Here is a 12155-nt window from a genome sequence, read left to right as displayed (position 1 = left end):
CTTCCCTAGGTCATGAAAAAGAAAGGTATTTGGAACCCTCTCGCTCTCCTCCGCAGGGATCTCAACCCTGGGAACCTCTCTACCAATTCTGCCTGGGCCTACGGCCCTATCTGCCTAGCATCTACTACCTCTACTGCCTCGTCTACCTCTATCACCCCCACTGCCTGCTATGTCCTCAGTTGGACCGCTCTGAGAACTGCTAGCCTCCTCTACTCTGCTACCCGAAGAAGAATCAACTACAGAAGAAGAATCCGATCTCCACAAAGGCCGACCTAGCCTACCATACTCTATTGCTACACTCGACCCTAGAGCGAAGTGAGTCCTAGTCCTAGGACTCGCCTCCTCCTCCTCATCTGAAGAATGCCTGACCACCCTGGTCCTCCGTTCCCTACACATCTGCAAGACAAAAAATTGTTGAGTCGATAGAGAAGAACGTCCTATTTACCTATCTCAAGGTAGCCTAGTCAACCCAGTCAAACCTAGTCAACCCAGTCAACCCTAGTCAAAACCCAGTCATATTTAGTCAAACCTAGTCAAACCCAGTCAAAACTCGATCAAACCTAGTCAAACCCAATCAAACCCTGTCAAAAATTGGTCAAACCTAGTCAAACCAATCTTACCTGGCCAAATCCCTATCCATGCCAAGAATCCATCCCAACCATGTCGAGATACCATTCAAAGGAAAGAAAATGTGTGGATACCCAAAAATAAGACAAAATGTTCATATTGTGAACAAGCAAAACAAGAGAAGAAACACGAAAAGAAAGCAAGTAAGGTCAAAGAAGAGAAAGAAAGGAGGGAGAAGTCGATTTATTCGAATAATTCCTAAGCAATCCAAACCCAGTCCCAAAAAGTCCCTAACCCGGTCCCATACCAACCCCAAACAATCCCTAACTACGTCTATTTCTTGCCAAAAACAGTTTCCAAATTACTCATTTACCTAATCTATACCATATCTTCCCACCTTAAACAGCCCGCAATCCTAAACCATACCCCAACCTATCCCCCCACCCAAACAGTCCCGAAACAAATCCCCTAAAATACCCTTAATCCATGCCCAAATCGATCCCTAAATAGTCCATAATCGCCACCTAAACAATTGCCAAAACAATCCATTACCACCCCTAATCCCTACCCAAAACAGCTTCTCAATTACCCTTAACCACTCCTAATGCCCAATCCAAACAGTCCCTTAAAAACACCCTTAAAGCCCATTTTTAACAACCCCTAGCTACCCTCACTTCTTCCCCAAACAATCTCTTAAACAGACCCCAAATCCTCACCCTAACCATCCCCGCTGCTTCGCCCAAAAAAGTCCACATTCTCACTCCAAAATAGCCCCTTAACCATCCTTAATTCTCACTTAAACCAATAAACTAGTCCCACTAAACAGCCCCATTTCAGTCCCCTAAACCACCCTTAAACAGTCCCAATTTCTCACCCTAGGTAACCCCCCCAATTTCTCACCTAAGCCAACCCCAAATAGTCCCTAATCCATAACCTATCTTCCTACCCTAAACAGTCCCAAATTCCAGCATACCACATCCATAACAACCCCTAACAATCCCTACTTTTCGCCCAAAAGTATCCTCTAACCACCATATCTCCCACTTGAAAACCAGTCCTAAAATGTCACCTCTAGACCACCCTATCTCATCACCACTTGTCAAACCCCAAACCAATCCCAAAATAATTTTAGCCACCTCTAAACCCCTACCATAAGTAGTCCTTCCAATTCAACCTAGATACCCACTCCAAACAACCCCAAACCACATCTCAAAAACATGCCCAAACCAGTCCCAAAACAATATCTAAAATCACCTGATCTTCTCACTAAAAGTGCCCTCGATCCGTAGGGTGCACAGATCCACTTTTGACCTTTGAGGTTTGGGAGTCGCCACCTAGTTAGTTCGATCTAGGAACCGAACATTGACTCTAAAAGATAAATAATACAAATCTACGAAAGAAAATACGGGTCCGGGGATCAGGTTATGGGGTTGGAAGGTGTTAGGCACCAACCCCGCCCTGCCAATGCTGGTCTCTACTTATTCCCAAATAGAACTAGACTGCTAAAAAGACCTAATCAATAAAAATAATTTAAATCTTTACCTTTACGAAGACAACGGTCTTGTTCCTTCAGATCTGGTAGAATAGTTTTCCGTACAGTACTCCTCACTTCGTTCTGTCACCGGATTCATTTCAGATCTCCAAAATAAAGTATCTCTTTTTAAATTTTTCTAATTTTTTTATGGATTTCTGGGGTATTTTGAAAGGGTTTCTAGGTGTTTTTTGAGCTAAAGTTGGGGTATGGATGTTAGGTAAGGAGTTGGGGCTTCAAAATCAAGGTGTGTGGGAGGCTAGAAAAGCTTTTTGACCTACTTTTCTTAGGGTTTATTTTTTGATAAGAAAATAAGGTGTAGAGGCTCCTATTTATAAATATTTTAAGTGCCTTTTAGATATAATTAAGGTTTAATTATAATTCTTTTAGAAAAAGTTATTATTTAGTTAGAATTTTATTAAATAGAGTTATTATTTAGTTAGAATTCTATTAAATAGAGTTATTATTTAATTAGGATTACTTTAAATAGAATTATTATTTAATTAGAACTCGATTAGGATTTTGACTTTTAGTCTCATTTGATTGACTTTAAGATTTTGACTTTAGTCCTACTTGGTTGACTTTTAATATCTTGACTTTAGTCTTAGTTGAGTGACTTTAAGATCTTGACTTTAGTCTTACTTGATTGACTTTAAGATTGACATTAGTCCTACTTGATTGAATTTAATTTTTTAGAGAACCCCCTTTATTATATCTTTAATTCTTTGGGCCCCCAGATGGAGGGGTCCTTGAATAAATATCTTGGCAACCATCAACAATTTTGCCTAAGAGCCTGATTGATCGATTTTTTGGTTTAAAATTTTTAAATTAATTTTATTAATGTTTCAATTTACATTATTTAATATTTTCTTTATTAATTTCTGAATTTTAAGTTATTAAAATTGTAAAATTACCGTTTTACCCTCGGAGAGGACTTTTTGCGTTTTAAGTCGTTTTTCAATGTTCCAGGATATTTTGGAATCGGCTTTTCGTAAGAAATTCAATGAAAATGTTGGTTTTTATCATTTATGAAGTTTTTTGCGTAAAATGGTCGTGAACTTTATGAGGGGCATTTTCATAATTTTGTCAAATTCTATGAAAATTGGTGAAATGATTTATTTGATTTCGATTTATTATTTTATGTGTTTAAAAGGATTTTCCTAAGGGTAACGTAGACTCTAGGGATATTTTAAGATTATGGGTATTTTGGTAATTTGGTTATTTTTTAGTGATTTTTATCGTAAAGCTTCTTTTTATCTGCAAGATGATGATTTCTATGTTTCTGGGGTTATATTTTCCTAGCGTAGCGTAGTTTCTACAATTTTATTAGTTCGAGATACCACATCCAATTTTTGAAACATATCTGGTAACAAAATAAAGCATTGGAATAAACATCCATCATTGGGAACCGTTGCAACCGGGTTGATGAGTTGATTAATCAGGCGGATGCAAAAATGGGGTGTCTACAGATGCCCCTCTTTGGTAGAAGGTTGAAGCAAACTAAATAAAAAATCTATTTTGGTAGATAGTCCGATATCCAAATGCCAAAACTAGTGACAGTTCATTTTGCAGTCTAATTTAGCTATTCGTCAGGACGTTCGGATCCTTAAGGGTAAAACTCTCCTCGAACTAAAAAGTTTTCAGGTCCTTGAGCGAGAGCTCTCACTAACAGTGTCAGATCCTTGAATTTTAAAGAATTCTCCCAGACTAAAAAGTGCAAGTATGAGTGTGTGAAACTGAGTAAAAATTGAGAAAAAATAAATTGAGCATAATCTGAGTAAAATCTGAGCATAAACTGAGCATAATCTGAGCAAAAGTGAGCATAATCTAAGAAAATTTTGAATGTCTTACTATACCTACCCTGGGTAAAAAAGTAATGAAATTTTTTTTTTTTTGAGTTCTACTCTACCTACTCGGGGTGAAAGAATAATGAACTTATTTTTCTGGGAGTCCTACTCTACCTGCTCGGGGTGAAAGAGTAATGAACTAAGCTTTTTGGGAAGTTCTACTCTACCTACTTAAAGTGAAAGAGTAATGAACTAATTTTTTAGGAGTCCTATTCTACCTGCCCAGGGTGAAAGAGTAATGAACTAATTTTTTTGGGAAGTTCTACTCTACCTACTCGGAGTGAAAGAGTAATGAACTAATTTCTTGGGAAGTTCTACTCTACTTACTCGGAGTGAAAGAGTAATGAACTAATAATTTTTTTAGGGAGTCCTACTCTACCTGCCCAGGGTGCAAGAGTAATGAAATAATTTTTTAAGAAGTTCTACTCTACCTACTCAGAGTGAAAGAACTAATAATTTTTTTGTGAATAAATGAGGGATTTACACCGCATTTGATTTTTTTTTTTTAAATTAAGATTTTATGAAGGTCCGGTAAACATTTTAATCTCTTTGAATCTTAGGAGTTTTCAAAATTGCTATCAAGAGGGTAACCTTTAGTTTAAAGTTAACCTTATCCTTTGGGGTTGGAATTGACCAGGCTTCAAAATCAAAATGCCCCTAGTTTGACAGGGAACATTGCACTGGGGATAATTGAATATAATTTGAAAACGAATGCCCCTAGTGTAAGGGGAAAAACTGTACTCTTTAGAAAAAGGAAGTGCCCATGTTATGAAAGTTTGAAATTCTAGATTACCGCAAACGCAATAAAGGTTTAAATTTTAATTTTGACTTTTTATATTGAAGATTTTGAATCAGGTTCAAAGAAATTGGAACAAAATATTTCTTTCTGAAATTCATCATAGAATTTGTTCTTTCTCCCCGTCGATTCGCTTAGGGATATGAAACTCTTCAGATCAATCATAGACGAGATACTTGTATCCACTGAGTCTATATTTGGTTCAAACTGGGTATTGAAACTTGATCATTCGGCCTTCTGATGTTTCAGTTCGGACCGTTTTTAGCTCTTAGTTTTTCTTCTATTTTACTTTGTTTCTCTAACTTTTGCCTAGATCGCCTTTTCAAGTTTTCAATCTAGCGAGCTTGCTCTAACTTTTGCTTAGATCGCCTTTTTAGGTTTTCAATCTAGCGAGGTTTCTTTTTTCTTTGCTCTGATTGTTGCCAAAGTTGTCCTTTTGGATTTTCAACCTTGCGAGCTTGCCTTTATTTTTGCTTAAGTCGCTCTTTTGGGTTTTCAACTTAGCAAGCTTCATCATTTTTTCTTTATTTTTCTTTTTTCTCTTTCCTTCTGAACTTCTGGAGTTATCGTTTGATCATGCTTTACTACCTTCCTTAACTTTTCACACGGTACTTAGGAGGACTTTCATGGTTAAGCTTAGGACTGGGTATAAAAAAAAGGAATTTTGAGACTCAAAAATCCAAATGCCCCTTTGTGTGGCATTTCCTTTTAAATTGTTTTCTTTTTCCTTGAATTTTATTCTCCATTTTGAATGATATTTCTTTTTCTTTTGAATTTTTTTCTTTTTAGATTTTTTCTTTGTCGGGGAATCTATTTTTTATTTTGATGTGGTCGGGCCTGAAGTAACTTCTCAGGTTGCCTACGTACCATAGAATTTTGGGATCAGACCAAGACGTAGTTCGAATTTTTCCCTCCCTTAGATTAGGTAATCAGGCTGAGAAATAAAAAGGCATAATTTTTCTTTTTGAAAATGCTGTAAAGGGGTTGAGAAAGGATATATTGAACTGGATAATAGGAGAATTGATTCGGCCAAGGCCTCCTTAAATGTAGTACCGTTTGATTTGATCAAGATTTGTTGGTTCTGATAATTCGATTCCATCATGATATTGAAGCCTAACAACTTTTCCTGGTAATATTTCCTTGAAGATGAATGGACCTCCCCAATTTGGTTTGAACTTCCCTCTAGGGTCAAAGATAGGTGTCCGATTCTCTTTGAGTACTAAATCCCTGACTTGTAAGTGACGGGCCTTAATCTTTGATAAGCTTGCACGTAATACAAAGCTCTTAGTCATTTTTCTTCGATCAAATTTAATTCTTCATACCGTCGATCCTGAACTTTGAACATAGAGTAATAACCTAAGCTTTGATGTATGACATTATCAGATATCAATACTGCTTAAACTGTTTCATTAGTCTAAGCATGGTAATCTATTCTGGGAGCTCTACCATTTTGAAAAGTGTAGCACTGATACATTTTGTAACATCTTCCTTAATCTCATTTTATCAAATCAGTATCTAATCCGTGTTAGACAATACCCAAGCTTGCACCTAACATATCCTCATAGGCTCATGTGAACAAGTCTTTTGAAATTTCTGAAAAAACTCATTATCCCCTTGTGTTCCTCTAGAAATATGATGGTTTCTATTTGAATCTCTTTAGGAATTATTTTCTATTCCAAGGTCAATGACCTTTGTTTTTTTGATTAAAAGTTGAACCCAACCCTTATCTTCTCGTTCAGGAGAGAAATCTATCATTGAAATTAGATTATTAGTTAATTCGTTAATACGCTCGAGGTATTCAAAAATTTCATTTATTCAGATGGGGTGATAGACGTCGTTCTAGACTTAGCAAACGAACTCGACTCATAGAAAAGAGTAGACTCACTCTAAAGAAAACATGACATTGAAAAATTGGACTCGAGCTAACTCAAACAACTCATGAAAACTCAAGACAACTAACCACAATGGGCTTGATTAGGATTGAGGACTAAGACATTGCCTACAACCAACAGAATTAAGGCATGGTGATCTTCAGGGAACAACTGGACAATAGTGAGAAATTCTAAGGCTATTTCTAACTGTTAACTTGGTACTGACGTTTTTTCTAACTGATCGGACTTACAACCCTAGCTAAACGATTGAGCTTAGGTATAATGGTAACCCCACAAAAAGTGAATTCCAGTATTACCCCCTTGATAACATTTTAATAAATCCTGGGATTTTATTCAATTCTGTGCACCAATCCATTAAACAATTCATCCGTTCAATGATTATTCAGAAGGAAAATAATTTTATTGCACTCTTGGAAATTATTGAAAAATAATATTTTTATTATATAAAAATTTTCACAAATTTGATTATTTTTTACAATATATTTTGGTAATTTTCCAAGGTCTATGCAAAAATCATATTTCAAATATTTTCCATGCAAAAATAGATCTTTTGTAAATCATTTTTCCTCCATTTTCTTTTGAAAAACATTTTCTTTTGGAAAATACTTTTTTTGAAAAATGTTCTTCTTCCGAAAAATATTTTTCTTTTTTTAAGATGAGTTGAAACTCGAAAGACTTTGATTTGCATTTTGGCCCATCGTGTTCGTTAGATCGAGATGGACTGGGTCATTACTAAAAATGGATTCTTTATTGAGTCGGTGCACCCATTTTAATTTCAAGTCAGGTTAAATAAAAATTTTGATTCTTGAGGACAACCATACATTTTGATCTCATCATTCACATACATTCATAGACATTCATTAATCACAAAGTCTCATTTAATGAATAACCCGGGAACACCCACGATAAATTCGAGTCGTGACATACAAGGAAGGTTTCTAGACTCTAAGCTTACTACATGCAATGCATTTTTATCTTGCCACCTTTGCCCAAGTACACCTATATACCTCTCGAGCATACTCAATCAGACGGTACGTGGTGACTTGGTTTGATATACCATATAAGTGATAATCTAAAACTTCAACTCACTTCTCTGAAGTCAAAAATAGCCAGTTTGATCCCCAGTTGAGAGGTGGCGCACGATGTTGAGCAAGGGCCCACTTAAATACCTCTCGTCTAGAATAGACGTAGTCTATCCCCCTCATACAATAGGGTACAGCGGGGCAGGATCTCGCTTAGGCACCGATTTGGACCAAGAAGTGCAATTGATGTACTTGAATTATCTTTGATATACCTACGGGTACGAGTCAAGAGTTGTAACTTTCATAAATGGTTTAGCATCCCACGAGGGGACCGACCACGTACTAGTACTATGTTGGCAAACGGGATATGTGACTGTGTGGCTCACAATAGGTCAAAGGCTCAGGTTACTCCAGCCTAGGTGCATCGATATACCTTTCAGAGTCAGCTGATCAAACGGTACTGATGCCCCAGTTTAATATACCCTAAGGTACGTGACTGGAGTTGTGGTTTTCATGAATGACGTCGCATCTCCGAAGAGACCGGACCACGCACTAGTGCCACGTTAGCTATATTAAACATGCAAGCGTGCAAAGCAGTAAACGTGCTAGTGGTGTGCAAATAGGGTGGGGTGTGCCCGGGGCCTTTTTCAAACAGATGGGCCCATGGGTCAAATCAGATCATCACAATATGGATATTAGAAAAACATGAGCATAAATATCCATAACATCAATCAAGATCAATGCACGCACATCAAAGATATATATCAATTAAGATTATGGCATATTAGATGGGCAATCAGAATAGTGCACAAGGAGAACAAAAATAATTGACCAAAATAGCACATAAATAACCAACTATTGAGATAGGCAAACAAAATTTCCTTATGGTCCAATTGGGGATCACTTTGGGTGACCCAAAATAAATTGAGACTTCAACGACATTGAATTAAGGATTGAATGATAATTGTGAAGATGGGGGAGATATGATTTTTTATTTTTTATTTATAAAACACAACGATTTTTATATTACCAAACAACTAAAAAAAAAATTTATATATATAAAAAAATCAATTTTTCTTTTTTTTTTTTTTAACAAAAAAAAACTCTAAGAATACATCCCAAAAAAGTATCAAAAAGAAACATCCTAATGTCACACCAACTCGTTTCCAATTAAACAAAAATTAGCAAACATCCTGATATAATGTGGTATATGTAAAAAGTTGGCGTGACAAATAAAAAAAATTATTCTCTTTTAATACCATTGGAGTTGCCAAAAATAAAAAATAAAACTTTATGTTGCTACCAGCAACAATTACAACTGAAAAAGACCCTTTTAAAAAAAAACAAACAAATCACGAACTGCTAATCGAAAGGGAAAGAGAAAGAAAAAAAAAATCTAATTCTATGCTTCTCTTGCAATCTGAACAATCGAATCTGCCATTAATGGATGGATGAACACTCGTTTTTTTTTTTTTTTTTTTTTTTTTATAAAAAAATTCTAACGGGATGTCTCATATTTTGAACTCAGGAGCAGTGGTAGACGAACCTTGAAGATCATGATGAACTTGACAACTAAGCCTCGAACGATTATTTAAGATCCGAACCTTAAAAAATACCGTTTTAGAATATATTGTTCATCGTAAAACGCTGGAGGGAGTTTCTCAAGCCATTTTCAACGATGTCTACTCCTCAATCAACCCAGACACACATCGACATCTTCGTGTTTGTGTGAAGCTAGATCGATCAAGCCCCTTGTTCGTGAAGGTTTTAAGAAGGGTTGAACAGATAGAGAGAAAGAGAGAGAAGAGACTTTGGTTTCTTTTTGCTGTTTTTTTTTTAGTTACAAAAAATCTGAGAAGATGGTTTGAAAAAAAATAAAAAAAAATAGATCCGATTTTTAGAAAAAAAAATCGATTGAACATCCCCCTTTTATAAAAAAAAAAACATGTTATTGTCACCTATGAACAGTAAAATTCCTTTGATTAAAGACCTACCTTCCCCTTTTGAATCAAATGTTTCCCAATGATCAGAAATCCATGAAGTTCTTTGATAGAAAAAAAAACAAATTTGATGAAATCGTCACACTCGAGTTGGTTTCGAAAGGGGTTGATAAATCTTTGAAAGAGAACTAAGAGAGGAGGGAGAGAGAGAGAGAGAGAGAGGAAAAAAAATGCCTATTTTATTGCTGGTTTTTTCGTCCTCTTCTTTGTGGAGAAGAAGATAGAAACAGTAGAAACAGATTTCTACTAACGGCACACCAAAAAGGAAAAAACTTTTTTTTATTATAATTTTTTTTTATTTTTTTTCTTAGAATCCTCTCCTTATCACGAACAACATTAAAAATGGTAATATTTTTGTTTCTTAGTGCATCACTCACAAATAAGTTTTTGTTATAACTTGCCGCCTATGCCTAGTAACGTGCAAAAAAAAATCCATAACTCACATCCCAACCAACATCATTCCATCCTTAATTTATGTCAATTTCAATCTTTTATTATTTAAGGTCATCCTAAAATGACACTAGATTGAATCATAAAAATTGATATTCCAAAATGACATACCCAAAATCAATCCAAATAATGCCAAGAAAAGATAATACAACCCAAAAATATAAATCAAATAATGAAAATGGTTCAACAACCATTTTTTTCACACATTATCCTCCTTACATCCTGCATTATTTAGGGTCATTCCGAATGATCCTAGATTGAACCATGAAAATGTGCTAAAACAAAGTATTCGGAATCCAAACAAATGATCCATAATTAAGCAAAAAAGAATGATAAAAAAAAAAACAAAATAAACAAATAAAAAAATAACTAAAAATCAAAAAATAAAATAAAATAAAATAAAGGTCCTACTGGAAATGCATCCCACACTTGGGGTTTTTCAAGTTTGATTATCAATGGTCCCCAGCGGAGTCGCCATTGAAAGTGCCCTCGATCCGCTGGGTGCGCGGATCCACTTTTGACCTTTGAGGTTTGGGAGTCGCTACCTAGTTATTTCGGTCTAGGAACCGAGCATTGACTCTAAAAGAAAAATAATACTAATCCATAAAAGAAAATACGGGTCTGGGGATCACGTTACGGGGTTGGAAGGTGTTAAGCACCAATCCCGCCCGGCCAATGACGGTCTCTACTTATTCCCAAATAGAATTACGTTGCTAAAAAGACCTAATCAATTAAAAAAAATTTAATCGTTACCTTTACGAAGAAAACGGTCTTGTTCCCTCAGATCTAGTAGAATAGTTCTTCGTACAGCACTCCTCGCTTCATTCTGTCACCGGATTCGTTTTAGATCTCCAAAATAAAGTATCTCCTTTTGAATTTTTCTAATTTTTAATGGATTTCTGGGGTGTTTTGGAAGGGTTTCTAGGTGTTTTTTGAGCTAAAGTTAGGGTATGGATGTTAGGTAAGGAGTTGGGGCTTCAAAATCAAAATTTATAGGAGGTTAGGAAAGCTTTTTGACCTACTTTTCTTAGGGTTTATTTTTTTATACGAAAATAGGGTGTGGAAGCTCCTATTTATAAACTTTTTAAGTGTCTTTTAGATATAATTAAGGTTTAATTATAATTCTTTTAGAGAGAATTATTGTTTAATTATAATTCTTTTAAAAAGAGTTATTATTTAGTTAGAATTCTATTAAATAGAGTTATTATTTAACTAGGATTGCTTTAAATAGAATTATTATTTAATTAGAACTCTATTAGGGTTTTGACTTTTTGTCTAATTTGATTGACTTTAAGATTTTGACTTTAGTCCTACTTGGTTGACTTTTAATATCTTAACTTTAGTCTTAGTTGAGTGACTTTAAAATCTTGACTTTAGTCTTACTTGATTGACTATAAGATTGACTTTAGTCTTACTTTATTGACTTTGATTTTTTGGAGAACCCCCTTTATTATATCTTTAATTCTTTGGACCCCAGATGGAGGGGTCCTTGAATAAATATCTTAGCAACCATCAACAATTTTGCCTGAGAGCTTGATTGATCGATTTTTTTGTTCAAATATTTAAATTAATTTTATTAATGTTTCAATTTACATTATTTCATATTTTATTTATTAATTTTTGAATTTTGAATTATTAAAATTGTAAAATTACCATTCTGCCCTCGGAGAGGACTTTTTGCGTTTTAAGTCATTTTTCAATGTTCCAAGATGATTTGGAATCGGATTTTCGTAAGAAATTCAATGGGAATGTTGTTTTTTCTAATTTATTAAGTTTTTTAGGTAAAATGGTCATGAACTTTATGAGGGGCATTTTCGTAATTTTGTTGAATTCTGTGAAAATTGACGAAATGATTTATTTGATTTCGATTTATTGTTTTATGTGTTTAAAAGGATTTTTCTAAGCGTAACGTAGACTCTAGGGATATTTTAAGGTTAGGGGTATTTTTGTAATTTGGTCATTGTTTAGTGATTTTTATCGTAAAGCTTATTTTTGTCTGTAAGATGATGATTTCTATGTTTCGAAGGTCATATTTTCCTAGCGTAACGTG

This window comes from Akebia trifoliata, chromosome 13 (genome assembly GCF_017979445.1).
Source record: "Akebia trifoliata isolate Shusen 1 chromosome 13, ASM1797944v1, whole genome shotgun sequence".
NCBI classification, from domain to species: domain Eukaryota; kingdom Viridiplantae; phylum Streptophyta; class Magnoliopsida; order Ranunculales; family Lardizabalaceae; genus Akebia; species Akebia trifoliata.
The sequence above is the reverse complement of the archived record's forward strand: the minus strand, read 5'-3'. Positions refer to the sequence as shown.